The sequence below is a fragment of the Dermacentor silvarum genome, chromosome 1 (genome assembly GCF_013339745.2).
Source record: "Dermacentor silvarum isolate Dsil-2018 chromosome 1, BIME_Dsil_1.4, whole genome shotgun sequence".
Taxonomy (NCBI): Eukaryota; Metazoa; Arthropoda; class Arachnida; order Ixodida; family Ixodidae; genus Dermacentor; species Dermacentor silvarum.
Window position 1 is genome coordinate 449207747 of NC_051154.1, and position 4715 is coordinate 449212461.

A 4715-nucleotide genomic window follows, 5' to 3' on the forward strand; every position below is an offset into this window, starting at 1 on the left:
CTCTTGCGCGGTGTTGGTTTTCACGACTTCGGCCCTGTGCAGCCGACGTAAACTTTCAAAGTTCGTCAAGGTGCTGCACGATTTCCGCCAAATCCGCGTCGAAAATGCCACGAGTACGGCCCCATGGAGGTCTGGGTACTTATCGCTGCTATTATATGGGGGTTGGAGTGCAGTCGCCCCCCGAGTGCGTGCGACCTGGGTGTCTGATATGCGGCGGGCTCCGTGCCCGTCAAGCGTGTCCCCGGAGCCTCTCCCGTGGATCCCTCGGCAATCGTCTGCAGCCTCATCCGCTTGATGCGTTAGGGGCTGGTTGTCGGACGACGCCATATCCACGATATCGAGGTGTGTTCCGCATCGTCCTCGGACGAGTCAAATACGAAAGCGCCGAAGGCGCGGGCGTGACCCGTCGCTTGGCGGCTTTGCCGTCTCGGCTACGTTGCAAGCGCCGATCGGTCCACCAGTGCTGCGGGCTGATGGCAAATCCCGCAAGCCGTGACCGAGTCGACGCAACGAATCTATCGAGAGTGTGCGTGCTTCTTGCCGCGTGGCGATACCCGGCCCTGCGGGGAGGGCGCCGTAGCGAGCTCGAACGCCGTCATCTCGGACTGTGCAAAGAGGTCGGCTTTGCAAAAACGAAGCGTGCTGAGGCGCCTGAAGGTGGCCTCGGCGTCGCAACAACGGCGTCCGGCATGGCTGGACGCGCAGTTGAACGATTACCTGGTTGATCCTGCCAGTAATCATATGCTTGTCTCAAAGATTAAGCCATGCATGTCTAAGTACATGCCGAAATAAGGCGAAACCGCGAATGGCTCATTAAATCAGTTATGGTTCCTTAGATCGTTTCTTCCTACTTGGATAACTGTGGCAATTCTAGAGCTAATACATGCAGTGAGCCTGAAGCCCTTTGGGCGACGGGTGCTTTTATTAGACCAAGATCGATCGGGTTTCGGCCCGTATTGTGTGGTGACTCTGGATAACTTTGTGCTGATCGCATGGCCACGAGCCGGCGACGTTTCTTTCAAGTGTCTGCCTTATCAACTTTCGATGGTAGGTTACTTGCTTACCATGGTTGTTACGGGTAACGGAGAATCAGGGTTCGATTCCGGAGAGGGAGCCTGAGAAACGGCTACCACATCCAAGGAAGGCAGCAGGCGCGCAAATTACCCACTCCCGGCACGGGGAGGTAGTGACGAAAAATAACAATACGGGACTCTTTTGAGGCCCCGTAATTGAAATGAGTACACTCTAAATCCTTTAACGAGGATCAATTGGAGGGCAAGTCTGGTGCCAGCAGCCGCGGTAATTCCAGCTCCAATAGCGTATACTAAAGCTGCTGCGGTTAAAAAGCTCGTAGTTGGATCTCAGTTCCAGACGAGTAGTGCATCTACCCGATGCGACGGCTCGGACTGAACATCATGCCGGTCCTTTCTTGGTGCACTTCATTGTGTGCCTCGAGAAGGCCGGTGCTTTTACTTTGAAAAAATTAGAGTGCTCAACGCAGGCGAGTCGCCTGAATAAACTTGCATGGAATAATAGAACAAGACCTCGTTTCTGTTCTGTTGGTTTTTGGAATACGAGGTAATGATTAAGAGGGACAGACGGGGGCATTCGTATTGCGGCGCTAGAGGTGAAATTCTTGGACCGTCGCAAGACGAACTACTGCGAAAGCATTTGCCAAGAATGTTTTCTTTGATCAAGAACGAAAGTCAGAGGTTCGAAGGCGATCAGATACCGCCCTAGTTCTGACCATAAACGATGCCAACCAGCGATCCGCCTGAGTTACTCAAATGACTCGGCGGGCAGCTTCCGGGAAACCAAAGTATTTGGGTTCCGGGGGAAGTATGGTTGCAAAGCTGAAACTTAAAGGAATTGACGGAAGGGCACCACCAGGAGTGGAGCCTGCGGCTTAATTTGACTCAACACGGGAAAACTTACCCGGCCCGGACACTGGGAGGATTGACAGATTGAGAGCTCTTTCTTGATTCGGTGGATGGTGGTGCATGGCCGTTCTTAGTTGGTGGAGCGATTTGTCTGGTTAATTCCGATAACGAACGAGACTCTAGCCTATTAAATAGGTGCGGGGTTCCCAGCACCTTACAACCTTCTTAGAGGGACAAGCGGCTCCTAGCCGCACGAAACAGAGCAATAACAGGTCTGTGATGCCCTTAGATGTCCGGGGCCGCACGCGCGCTACACTGAAGGAAGCAGCGTGTCTTTATCCCTGTCTGAAAAGACTGGGTAACCCGTGGAACTTCTTTCGTGATTGGGATAGGGGCTTGCAATTGTTCCCCTTGAACGAGGAATTCCCAGTAAGCGCGAGTCATAAGCTCGCGTTGATTACGTCCCTGCCCTTTGTACACACCGCCCGTCGCTACTACCGATTGAATGATTTAGTGAGGTCTTCGGACCGATGTCCGGCGCGGCCTTTCGGTTGCGCCGGTCTGTTGGAAAGATGACCAAACTTGATCATTTAGAGGAAGTAAAAGTCGTAACAAGGTTTCCGTAGGTGAACCTGCGGAAGGATCATTACCGGACTGTGAAGGGTGACGATCGTTTCTGCCCCGTGTGGGTGGAGCGGCTCGCTGCGCCCGACGCTTTCCGCCGCTGTCCCCGCTTGGACGCGGGGACGGCTATACCCGAACATGCGCGGGGACTGCCTGAATTCTGAGGGGCGCCCCGTGCCCAATTTGTTGCGCCCAGCGGGCGGCGGCTGCAACCTTGGACGGTTGGCTTGGCCGCGCCCGTGGGTACAAACGGCGTAACGCACTTTCATGGGTGGGCTTTCAGTCCGCCTCGACGCTCATGCGCGGAATGGGAGTAAGACGACCCGACAAAGCTTTGCCCAGTACGAGAGGAACGGTAGAGGTCGGTCAAGGAACTGGCGGTCGAGAGCTAAAGCTGCCTGCCATCCATCATTCATAGTTGGAACTGCGGTGCAAGCGCTCTCCCGTCCTCCGCGGCAAACGCCGCCGAGTCTGAAAAGGCTGGCGGCTGCCGGTCGCTTCCTGCGGCGAGTATGGAGTAACGACCCGACTATGTTGCTGCCCAAGTACTGAAGGAACGGCGCGGCATTCGGTCGGTCATGGAACTGGCGGTACGAGGGTGTGGCTGCCAAGTACAATAGGAACCGTGGCCCATAACGCCCTCCCGTCCTCCGCGGCAAGTGCCACCGAGCCCGACAGGGCCGGAGGCTGCCGGTCGGCTCCTGCTCGTGACGCGCGAGATGTCGAGATCGCGGTTGAATGCGACGACGTTGGCAGGCTATTCGCCCGCCGCCGAGGGAAAGGCGGCGCTGCTGCGAAGTACGAGAGGAAACGCGGCTTTGCTACGTCGGACGCGTTCCGCGGTTAACGGACTTGTGCGCTTTGGGAAGGCGCCGCACGTGGAAAGAGGATTTACGGACAGACGAGGGACTGAAGTCTCGAAACTTGAACGCACTTGCGGCCAGGCTCTTGCTGGCTTCGTCTTCCGCCTCGAGTAGAATTGTTGCGGCTCCGGCGCCGAAAGCTGTCCCTGGCACTGGCCGAGTGGTTTTGGAGAGCCGCGCGAGTACGCGCGCCGGGCTCTTGTGCGTCGTCTCAAGTAGGCTGTCGGATCAGCAGCGGGTGTGCTGCGGCAATCCGCCGATGCGAAAGCGTGTTTGTGTGTGAGGGACATTGTGGTCAATTTGAGTACCGTTCTGATGACTAAAAGCGAGACACGTCGATGGGGGCGAGACCCCACCCGTGGCCGTGTCGCCGTGAAAGACTCCACGGCTGCTCGTGCCCCCTCATGGCCTTGCGGCTTTTTTCCAATTTTCGTGGAGCAATGTGAATGTGCACACGTAGTACACGGGTCCGGTGGATGGCTGGCAGGGAAAACCGGCTTCGAGTGCTCGCAAAAAAAGAAAAAGACGTGGTAAGGGGCGCCACGCCCCCGCGGGTGTGTAGCCGTGAGCGGCTCCACTGCATCTTGGTCCTACAACTGATCCTGGTGCATACAGAGTGGAGGTTTACGTGCACACAAAGGCTCGCGGGGTTTAGCTGGAAACGCAACACGCAAGTAGCAGGGTGTGGTGCGCCTATATGCTACCAGCTGTCTGAGACGCGGCTGTCGAAAGAGCGCGCAGACTTGAGGAGCGCGCGCAGAAAGGTGCCCTTCGAAACCACACACAGGGAGACGCCACGTGCCTAAAACCCTGGTTGTACTGTACGGAATTGAACAAACTACTTTTCACGACTCTAAGCGGTGGATCACTCGGTTCTCGGGTCGATGAAGAACGCAGCCAGCTGCGAGACTTGGTGTGAATTGCAGGACACACTGAGCACTGATTCTTTGAACGCACATTGCGGCCTTGGGTCTTCCTTGGCTTCGTCTGTCTGAGGGTCGGATCACATATCAAGAGAGCCTTCGGCGCACAAGGGAACGTGCGTCCGTCGACTCGTTTTGACCGCGTCGGCATCACGGACAGTACGTTGAGTGCTGAAGCCACGCGCCAGCGGCCTCACGTGAGGGAGACGGTGGCGAACTGAACTGTTGTGCCAAAACTTCGCAGAGACGGAAACGAGGCATTGTACTACTGCAGCGCGGCTAGTGCGCGCCTCCGAAGAGACCGCCGCAGGATGGAGTCGGACACCTGCAGGGAAAGTGCGGTCTGAATCGCGAGGCGCAAACGTCTGTTGCGACAGCAGTAGCGCGCACGTTGCGAGAGAGTCGGAAGCTTGCGTGCACGGACA

General features: G+C 56.6%; 2 non-coding genes across 2 annotated transcripts; both read left to right on the plus strand.

The window, feature by feature from the left end:
• Nucleotides 1-714: 714 nt before the first annotated feature.
• On the plus strand, nucleotides 715-2529 carry LOC119437964 (small subunit ribosomal RNA). The gene has a single exon (XR_005189597.1). It is a non-coding gene; the product is annotated as a small subunit ribosomal RNA (ribosomal RNA).
• Nucleotides 2530-4216: 1687 nt separating this feature from the next.
• On the plus strand, nucleotides 4217-4368 carry LOC119437793 (5.8S ribosomal RNA). Its single transcript, XR_005189539.1, has one exon. It is a non-coding gene; the product is annotated as a 5.8S ribosomal RNA (ribosomal RNA).
• Nucleotides 4369-4715: the final 347 nt, after the last annotated feature.